Here is an 11,946-nt window from a genome sequence, read left to right on the forward strand (position 1 = left end):
AGAAAAAAAAAGTCTTCTATCCACGCTTTTTGAAATCCTTGTGTGTAATCGCTTGCTTTAAGCATAAAAATTTAAGAAATGAAAAGTCACATTTTAGAAAACATTTTTTATGAGTTTAAATGAGAATATTTGAAATTTGAATTTATAAATTTAAATGAGAACATCTGAAAACATGAAAAGGTTAAGAAATGATAAAATCATTTTTATTTGCATTTTTTATTGTTGTTATTTCCAAATTTTCACAAAAAAACATGGCTGTATCATGAAGAGGATAGTCCGATGTAGTTTTCTTTTTTTTTTCTTCATAATGTTATTATTAAGAGGTCGAGCTTCCCAAAGAGAAAAAAACGTCTTGTATCCGTGCTTTTTGAAATCCATGTGTCTAATTGCTCAGTTTAAGCGCAAAATTTAAGAAATTGTTGTTGCTAATGTTTCAATCCTTTTAAAAATAGTTTTAATTTTTTCTTTAATAAATTTATTTATGAATTGAAAATAAGTCCCATTTCAAAGCAGACTTTTCTTAACTCGTCTATTGCAGTGCCCACCATTTTTTCTCTATTCTGAAGAAGGCAATCTTTCAACGCCGTCAGTCTGACAGAACTTTGTTGCAGATCCAGCCCTTTTTCTTGAAGATACTTCTGGGCATCATTCATTTCTGGGAGAATAGTTTTCCAAAGGCTCAAAAGTAAAAGAAATGGAAATGACAATACCGAGTTAAGAATTAAAGATGCATCTGATCTTATGATTGCAGTTTCTCCTTCTGTGAGCTTTTCCAGGGCAATGACGACTTCCAATAATTTTTTTACCACAACATTTACAACATCTGCTTGACTACTCCATCTAGTTTCCACAGTCCACTTGATACTTAGACCGGTCAACTGAATCAAGACATCCCAGCGACGTGTAGATGCAGGAAAGAATGAGAATAACCAGTCCAGTATGCCCAAAAAACAGAGTGAACCGCAACAGAAGCGTCATGTACACAAGCCAGATTTAATGAATGGTTAGTGCACAGCACAAATAGAACTTTTGGGTTGATTTTTGGAGATTCGTTTCTGCACACCCGATCGGTGGCCTGCCATAATAGCAGCATTGTCAAATGCCTGGGCAATACAGTCACCAATCTGAATCCCATCGTTCTTCAGTTCTCTCAAAATCAGTTTAGAAATGTCTTCCATGCTTTTACCTTTTGTCTTGATGAAGCGGAGAAATGGCTCCTCCATTGTTATTTTATTTTCATCAATTTTTACATAGCGCAACACTTCACTCATCTGGTCCTTGTGAGATACATCAGAAGTCCTATAAAAAATTATGCAAAAATATTTGCTTTCCTTGATCTGATCGATGATTTTCTTTCTCATGTGCTTTACCAAAATGCTCACAAATTCATTTGGAATTCTGGTGACAGATAAGAAGTAGCGATTTTCTTTCCCAATAAGATGTTGCTCTACTTTGTCAACTACCTTTCCTTCAGCAAGTCGGATCTCTAGAGCCTTCCAGTTGAGAAACGCTTGAGCATGAGATGTGCTAATTTCATGTTCATATACTTTTGGATTTAATTTTCACCAATTCATAAAACCCACATCAGCAGAAAAACTCGAAAGTGTAGTTGAAAACAGTCTGCAGCAGAAGCAAAATAAGGCTTCACTGGAAGCATGTTCTCAAAATTTTCTCACCGTTGCCCAATTCCCGATAGAACCATTTTTTAGTTAGCTTTCTAACGTCGCCTTTTGTTTTTATTCCTGGTTGGACTACTTCCTTGAATTCATGATCAAGGTGCTGCACAGCGGCAGATCACTGCCGGACAAGCATAGCGTGAATTTTATGATTAATCTCAACTGGCCGTAAAGTAACATCTGTAAAATTAGTTGCAGTGTATGTTTTCGCCTTTCCAATTCTTCAACTTCAGGCACATCATCATCATTGACAGTTTTTGATGTATCAACACTGTTAATGTCGACATCCGAAGTAACAGTTAGTAATATCAACTTCATCTTCGGTTTCAGCATGATTTTCGATTTTCGTTTTGGCCATTTCGGCCATAGAAGTCTTTTCCATGAATTTCAACAGCGTGCCTTTATTCTTTTTTGCTTCCTCTTCTTTTGTTTTTCACTTTTTACGGAATGCTGCACCACTCTGCTTCATTCTCTTCATCATGGTACCTTCTTTGAAAATTAACGCAGATATTCTGAAAAAATTAAAAAATTCTAATCTTAAAAATAGCACAGCATTTCTCTGTGTTGTTCTGAACTAGTACCACAAAAGGTGAGATATCCCCTCCCCCATAAAATCATTTTTCTGAGATACCTAACCCTAAATATATATATATATATATATATATATATATATATATATATATATATATAGAGAGAGAGAGAGAGAGAGAGAGAGAGAGAGAGAGAGAGAGAGACTGTCACTACTCCCCCCAAAACAAGAAACTTACGGGGAAAGAGTCTTTCATTTTATTTTCTATTTTAAATGTTATATGTTTTTGACCATTTTTCCATTCTGTTAAGTATTTTATTTCGTATTTTTAAGCGGTTCAGCTTTCAAATATGTGCGCAAAAACAAATCTGAAAATGAAGCTCCTCGCTCCTAACTCACGAAGACGAAGGGGGGGGGACATGTTTCACCTTTTTGAATTCTTACGACTCTTAAAAAGTTAATATTTAAAGTGGAATAAAAAGCATGTAAAACTACTTTAAAACACCAATAAATTATTCATGTAGGTTGCAAAGTAACTTTTATAGCCAATGGGAACATTTATTTGTTGTATATTTGATTTTTTTACTACTTTTTCGAATCTCTCTGTATTGTAAAGCAACCCAAAAAAAATAATTAAAATCATATTACCAGAATTAATTCATCATAATAAATTTCGGTTTAATCATAAATACATCCGTTGTTAATAGTTTGAAAAAATCGATTACTCCGTGATTGTTTGAAAATTGACAGAAATTTAGCAGTATTTAAAAGCCACTAAAATAGTATTTGAGGTGTAGCAAGCGCTTAGTTCCCATTTAAGATTATATGTTGGAAGTAAGTACGATAACTCTTATCATAGACACTTTTATGATTACCTCCCTTTTACATAGTAATCTCATAATCCTTTTTTCACTCCCATGCTTCCTCTTCCTGTCTCAATAAAATATACTTCTCTCTTATACGTGACACATGTGTTCGTATCCTCTTTCAAATCTTCATTCCAGTTCCTTTTCTCTTTCCACTGAAATGCAACTCGCAACAGGTTATGTGCCCAGGAGTGATAATGGAAGCCGATGGAACAGACTTTTATTTGACGGAGATGAAACCAAATACGAAATTTGGGAGACAAAATTTATGCGCGCTCGGCCTAGAAGATGCCATTTTAGGTACACACCCTAATAGAGACGGAAGCGACACCGAGAGAAATGAAGAAGCTTACACCAAACTTGTACAGTTTTTAGACGACAAAAGCTTATCCTTATTAATGAGAGAAGCTACAGATAATGGGAGAAAAGCTCTCAAAATATTACGCGAACACTACGCAAGCAAAGGAAAACCAAGTGTAATCTCTTTATACACCCAACTCATGTCTCTCAAAAAGAAAGGAGATGAAAGCGTCACAGAATAAGAACTGAGACAATTTTAACAGCTCTGAGAAATGCCGGGCAAACAGTTGACGATGCCCTACTTATCGCCATGATATTAAAACGACTACCAAGCTGCTACGACCCTTTTTCGATTTATGTGATACACAACAACAAAGAAATAACATTCCTGGAATTTAAAACAGAACTCCATGGTTTTGACGAAACATTGAAACATAAAATCCAGTCGACCAGTGACAAAGTGATGAAATTGACATTGTCTTTTTCAGAGAATACGATGGAGAGCCGCCACCATCATGACGAACGTGAAATATCATGCTTCACATGTGGCGGAAAAGGACATTTATCGAAAGAATGTCCCAACAATAAACACAAACAGCAAAAACAGTGGTGTAGTTACAGTAAAAGTAACACCCATAAAAGGGAGTTCTGACATTATAAGCGAAAAGATACAATGAAAAAGGCAGCCGACACCAAAGAAAACTCCTTTGCATTCAAAACGGAGGACTACTACTATACCCGGAACATAATACCGCATACGAACCTACTAGTTGACGTAGGGGCAACTTCACTACACGCGCGTAACAGACTATACTTCCTAAAACTATGGAGGGAGGGAATGCAGAAGACAGTTGCCATCAATGCCACGATATCCACACGTGGCAAAAAATACTCGGCCATTGCAATTACGACAACATAACAAAACTACCCGATGTGGTCGAAGGGATGAAAATAAAAAATAAGACTGCAAACAGCAAAAACTGTAACGTCTGCATCCAAGGAAAATTTCCCCAGAAAAGAAATAAATCTCTCGACAAAAGAGTGAATATTTGTATTTTGCATTTAGTACATTCAGACCTAGCCGGCCCGATAGAACCAGTGGATCTAAATGGGAACAAATGCGCCATCTCCTTCACTGACGACTTTTCTGGTGCTGTATTTGTATATTTTATTAAAAACAAAAGTGATGCCACACTTGCCACTGAAAAATTCCTCACAAATATTTCCCTATACAGCAAAATAAAAATACTGGGGTCGGATAATGGTTTGGAGTTCAAGTCAAACGACTTCGGAAAACTACTCCACCGTAACAACATAAAACATGAAACCTCAGTGTCATACTCGCCTCATCAAAATGGAACGGCCGAAAGAAACTGGCGAACTCTATTCAAAATGGCAAGATGACTTATCATAGTAAGCAGCTTACCGCTTCAATAACCATCTAAAACAGATGCCCTACTATAAGATGATCGGGAGAAAACCGGACTTATCAAGGATGCACATTTTCGGTTCGTCTTGATATGCCTACTCCAACATAAAAAGAAAGCTAGACTCAAGGTGCCAGAGGGGAATCTTCGTCAGATATGATAGAAATAGCCTGGCATATCTAATCTACCTCCCAGAAAACAGGAAAGTGTGTAAATACAGACTGGTAAAATTCACCAACAACACCAATGACCAACACACTCAAACACAAATCCACTCATCAAGCTATGATGAACCAAATTTTTCCCCAAGAAACGTAATAAAAAATTTAAAGTCAAGGGAAAACCCTGAACGGTCCAATACTGACAAACAAACCGAGTCTACAGTAGAAACTAGCTGTGCGCAAAGATACCCGATGCAGGAGCACAAAATGCCCAGCTACCTAGAAGACTATGTGATAGTAGTCCAGGATGGGAGCGGCCACGCATTAATCGACACTGACTACTGCTACAAGGCTGCACACGGCATACCCCGCACTTACAGAGGAGCTGTGACTTCCCCAGTGACACACCACTGGATCCAAGCGATGCGGGAAGAAATTGACTCCCTAAAGGAAAACAATGTATACCATCTAACACCCTTACCCAAAGGCAGAACCACAGTAAGTGGTAGATGGGCGTATAAAATCAAAGAAAATGCAGTTGCTCTATCCACGTGTGAGGCTGATTATGTAGCGCTGGCAAAAGCCACCCAAGAGGGGCTATACCTTGTGCAACTATTTGAGGAAATGGATCTACACCGAGAACACGTTCCCATCAAATATTCAGAGACAGTCAAAGCACTATAACGCTTTCTAAGGACCCCATTCATTGGAAGAGATGTAAACACATCGACATTAAGTACCATTTTATCAGAGACGCTATGAATAATAACAAAATACAAATAATTTACTGTCCCCCCCCCCCACAGCAGACATGATCGCTGACATCATGACAAAACCTCCAACCCGGACGAAGCTGGACAAGTTTAAAAAGTTTCTATTCGGAGCCTAAACTGACACTAATCTGCTCTCACATATCTTTGTTTTTGTAAAAAATAAATAAATAAATAAATAATATGCTGAGAGCAAAGGGAGGGTGTTGAGAGTAAGTATGTTAACTCTTATCATAGACCATTTTATGATTACCTCCCTTTTACGTTGTAATCCCATAATCCCTTTTTCACTCCCCCGCTTCCTCTTCCTGTCTCAAATAAAATATACTTCTCTTTTATACCCGTCACACTTTTAAATCTTCGTTCCAGTTCCTTTTCTCTTTTCACTGAAATGCAACTCGCAACATTATATCCCCTGATATGACAATCATAAAATCTGTTTATAGTCGATTTTTATTCTCCACTTGCTTAATGTTTCTACAATTCCAAAGTTAATTTTCCATTGTATCATTAAATTATCAGTGATGTTTGAATGCATTTTTCTTGACAAAAAAAGTTTTATTTAATTTTTCAACATTTTTTGAAACATGTAAATCAACTGCTTTCTTTGAAAGGTTACCTAGAGAATTTATGCAACTTTTTTTTAAAACATTGTTTTACAAATAAAATAAATTTTCATTGTATTTTGATGTTATTATCATTTTAGTTTTAGTGATGATTTGAAAACAATAAATATTTATCATTAGTAACAATAATAAAAAATTAAATTAAAAATTTTAAACAATCGGTTTTGGAATCGTAAATTAGGGACACATTTTTCCGATTCAGATACCTCCAAAAATTCCGATTTTTTACAACATTTTCGGTATAAAATTTAAGATATTTTGCTAACTTTTATTTATTTTTTCTATTTTCTATTTTCACCCTCTCAAAATGCCGCCCCTAACATGTGCCGCTTGTAAAATAGAGACACATTTTCCGATTCCGATACCTCCAAACCTTCCGATTTTTTTTACCACCTTTTCGGTAAAAAATTTCAAATTTTGTGTAAGCTTTTATTTATTTTTATTTTATTTTTTTTCTATTTTCTATTTTTACCCTCTCAAAATGCTGCCCCTTGACATGGGCGCTCGTAAAATAGGGACACATTTTTCCGATTCCGATACCTCAAAATGTTAAGATTTGTTACAACATTTTAGGTAAAAAATTCCGATTTTTTATTAGCTTTTATTTATATTTTCTATTTTTAGCCTTTCAAAATGCCACGCCTGATGTGTGCCGCTCATAAAATAGGAATAAATTTTTCTGATTCTGATATCTCTAAAAGTCCCGATGTTTTACAACCTTTTCAGCATAAAATTTCAGATTTTTTTGTTAGCTTTTATTTTTTTTTTTAACCTCTCAAAATGACGCCCCCGGCACGTGCCGCCTGTGGAAGCTTTGTCTCTCTTCCTGGATCAAATGCTGGTAGTTCTCCACAGCACCAAAACCTTGGTCACACTGAGATTCCTACATCAATTTCACATATCTTGCTTAGGCTTTTGACAAGTATGAATGTCAAGTAAAGTTATTGATGCTATTGATGAGGGCTTCCTTGTATTCTTTGAATGTCACTGTAAGTGTTGTCAGTGCAACAGTGCAACACAATCTATTGTTTGTCACTGACAATAATAGAATTCAGAATCCATGTCTCGACTGAGCTCATCATCCAGAAACTTTTTCAAAGCAACACTTACTTGACATGAATCACAGTGATGTATCGTACATTTTCTTCATTAGGGTCTTTGTATGTATTGCCAGTATTAAGTTAAGGGTGTGTTTATTGGTCAAAGGGGGATAACTCTGAGTGTGAGTTATTTGCCTTTTTCGTCAGCATGGTGACATTATTCTTTTTTTTTAATTGTTTTTATATTTTGTTTTTTCTTTGTGTTTGTATCATAAATAAATAAAATCCAAAGGTTTCATACATCTTTATTTACTGGTGTATACTTTCAAGTCAATCGCATCAACCAACAATATTACATTCTGATGAGTGTGCTATGTTAGCAAACAGAATCCACCTACTATTTTGGACTTTAAGTGCAAAACTTGGAAAGTTCGATTTTTATGCATATTTATCTCTGAATACATTGTGTAGTCCTGGTAGATTGCACACAGCCAATCATATTTGTTTGTGCACATTCTGACTGATATTCACATAATCCATATTTCCAGGCATCTGTTAACTGTATGTGAAACTTTGGACTAGAACAAGTTTATTCTGGAATGTTTTGCGTTTTTTTTTTTTTTTTTTTTTTTTTTTTTACATAGATTTTACAAGAATTTCACCAACCTTCTTTGATTCATAAGAAGTTCAAATCAAATATTCATTCACACCAAGTTGCTTTGATACATATTCTCATGACCAGTTGTCGGGATCAGTGTTAATATCTGAATATGAAGCAGTCTACATTTTCTTCCCCATAGCATCATGCAGCCATTCTAACTCTGTTGTTTTCCGCCCTGCATCACTTTTAAGTGTTCAGTACATCCTTGTTTAAATCTTACATCAGTGATATTGGTTTTATAAGTGTTGATAATTTGATCCAATTTCAACTTCGTGCTTTAGCACGACTGTGTTGTGATACAACGAAAGGAGTCTCATTTTAACATTTTAAAAACAACTTTCTCGGTTATCTTCATTAGTAGCATGTATATAAGAGAAACGGGGTAATAGCTTAAAATGTTCTTGTTTGGAAACGTAGATTGGATATTAGAAAGGCTTGTTGAAAGAGAGAATAGTTCAGTGTTTGTGCACGCTTGTATTTATAGTCGTGAAAAGAGTTGCTGGTGTGGAGACATAGATTAGACAGGCCAGTTTAATGAGAAAGAATGAGAAAAGTATTCACGTGTGTACATGTTGTAGGAGCGTGCGTCCGTGTAGAAACGGAGGCAAAGGATTAGAGTCCCATGGTAGGAAAGAGAGTATGTGTGTGAACCGCATGTGGAAGCAAGTCAGTGTTTGAAGATAGCCATGTTGGCTTATATGTACTCATGCTGGCCTGGGGCCAGAGGCCCAGGCAATGTCTGCTGCCAGCCAGAGCAAGGAGAAAGAGAGAGAGCTTGTTGCTGGTTTCACATTTTATACGCTCGGTCACGTGACTAAGAGCTGGCTTGTGATTGGACAAGCCAGGAAGAAAATAGATTTAAAATCTTTAGCCATGAGAATTAGCTCTTGCTTGTGCTTGTTGCAATTTTCGTCTGCTACAACACACCAACTCCTATTGAGACATTTTCTTGGTATCTCATTGTACATTGCATCATTCAAAACATCCTCATCAATATCATCTATTGGAGTCTCCTCCAGGTCTGTGTCAGAGAAATTTGCGTTGATGATGTTTTTGTAAGCAGTTATGCATTGACATATGACCTGGTTGAAGATACAGATTTTTTGCTTCAAATCACAAAATCTGGTGAAATTAAGTTTGTGACATGATGTCTTCAACAACTCTGCACATGTTTGTCTTCTGTGACATTATATTTATTTACTCTATTACTATCTATTATCACCCCCTTACCAGTTGAATGAAAAAAAAGATTCATAAGAATATAACTGAGTATTTAATTAAGAAGTAATATCAGATATGGAAGAATCAAATTTAAGGGCATGTGCCTTTGTCATTAACTTAACAATATAATTGTAATTTTCAGTGTTTGGGTGTGGTTTATTAATGGATAGAATGACTTTAAACACGTTGTTCCTGTTATGTTATGGGGTTCATCTGATATGATGGTTGCGATAATAAATGGATAAGATGAGAGCTAGGTAAACATATGCTTTATTTAAAAGATGCCATTACAAGAAAATCAATAATAACTAAGGGCAATAACTCTTCTCAATTTCAGAGTTATAACAAGGGGGACATAATTACTACAACAGTTCTAATGCAATAAAAGACACACATTACTCTGTTAAACACATCTGCTAAGCACAAAACATACTTATATTGTCACTAATGTTTTGTGTTAGCAAAAAAAACAAAAAAAACAAAACAAAAGGAGCAAAGCAGATTAATTTTTTTTCTGTGTCCATCGAAAGAGTACAAAAACAACTTCACAATCATAATCTTTATTCTCGACCATATTTTTGTTTGACAAAATTTTGAGTTTTATGAGATTTGGAGATATAACTAATAATTTCTTCTCAAGAGAGGATAACACTAGTTGTTCCTACACTCCTTCTAAACATTGTTCCTGCCTATACATATTTCAATATATGAAAACCATTTTAAATCTAATTTCTCATGGTTTACTTTTAACCTTTTACCCTGGTAACAGTCAGCTCAGTCTTGATCAATCATGTTTGAAAAAGGTAGTTTAGTCACCAAATTAAAGTTTCATGTTTATTTCACAGTCAGCTATATAACATAACAAAAGGTCATTGGAAAAATGGTTGGATCATTCTACTGCTCCAGAAAGTACCTGACTCCAAATGCAATGCTCTACTTATATAAGAATCTGATAGTAATAAGATGGAGTACTGCCATTCCAAGCTTTCTTTTCTGCCTTGAGAGAGTACAAAATCAACTTTACAATCTAGTAGGCGGGGGGGGGGTGATCTCTTCTTTTCCTTACAAACCCTTTCTCACAGAAGAGACTTTGCTAGTCTCTCTCTACTATCGTTATTTCTATGGGAGATGCTCGCTTAACTTCCAAGCTCTGTTTCCTACTTGTAATACATTCACAGCAAGAACCTACCTTTCTACCACAACAGAAAAAGATTTTCTTTTTTTCCTCTATGTATCTAGCGTCAATCAATTTCCATGAACAGAGCTTCTTTATAAGTGTTTTCCATCTGTAGAGCACATAATCACAAGACTGCTTTTCTACAGATTACAACATGGTCATCGTCAAATTCAATATCAACAAATACTTGTCATAAACTGCTTCATAAGTTATCAAATTTAGTTCATATCTTCCTTCGGCTAACAATCATTCCATGTCATTAACCCTCATACTCAAGTGGATTTTGGCCTATATAAGTGGTGACCAAATAATAAAAATAAATAAATAAGAATAAAAATGTAAAAATAATTTCCTAAACTATGAATACTGAAAAAATTGTTGTCCTTATTTATTTTTTATTCTATTCTTTGTCTCTCAGAACTGCAACAGTAATGATCACTGTTCTCTTAACATAAAATTGTCTACTTTCTCTGCATTAAAAAGAGATCTTGTCTTATTTTTAATTTTTATTTTTAGAACTAAAAGGTTTTGAAACAGAAATTTAAATATATCACCAGAAATTTATTAAACAGAAACTGAAATATATTAAAAATTAATAAACAGAAATTGAAATATATTACAAACGAAAAAAATATATTACAAATGATAACATTTAAGAAATGTAAGAACAAATGATAATTAACTAATAAGATGTTCTTTTTCTAAATATGTAAGTAAAAGAAAGTTTCATTAAATGTCCTGCTAACTTGGTAGGCTGAGAGCAGGCTCCAGACATTTCCATGAATAGTGGCAATGGAAAGAGGTTTGTAAAGTCAAGTTAATTTACAATGGCCCCTGGTGTGGTGCGTCATTAACAGACCAAAACTGTTGAGGAAGTTGTGCATGGCGGGATCTATCATCCCACTCATCTTCATGAAGATCAGTTGGAACACAAATATTTCAAGAAGACCAACATATTTTGATTGCTTGTTGTTCTCTACTGATATTGCTACATGTCCAGGATTTGTTACCGATTCTGTCACTGATAAGGTTACAAAAGTTATCAACACAAGTTGCATCCTATATAAATGACATGCTGTTTGCAAAGGGAAACACCGTCAGACTATCAGGCTATTTGCCATCCCCTCGGTTGAGGCCAACTGATTCAAGGATCGATGGAAAGCAATATCTATGTCCTATCAGGCGATATCATAAAAAGTGCTGTCTAAGGAATCTGCTGGTACTCCTAAAGGAAAGGGTATTAACTGATTAAATGACACCTGTGGATGCTGCACACTTTAGAACCTGTGCGCAGGGCAACGACAAGATCATGGAAAGATCATGGGTCAGATGATTGAGATGAGATTCGGATGCTTCATGTAGAATACGTTCAACCAAATCCTGACTTGCACAGATGGAGGAGCCATAAGCTAGCAATGTAACGTCAGTTGCAAATTTTTCTCCACTAAAAGAGATAGGTAAGGGTAGTTTGGTGTAAAAATCATAAAAATTG

This window comes from Euprymna scolopes, chromosome 17 (assembly GCF_053919585.1).
Source record: "Euprymna scolopes isolate OS-2025 chromosome 17, ASM5391958v1, whole genome shotgun sequence".
NCBI lineage: Eukaryota > Metazoa > Mollusca > Cephalopoda > Sepiida > Sepiolidae > Euprymna > Euprymna scolopes.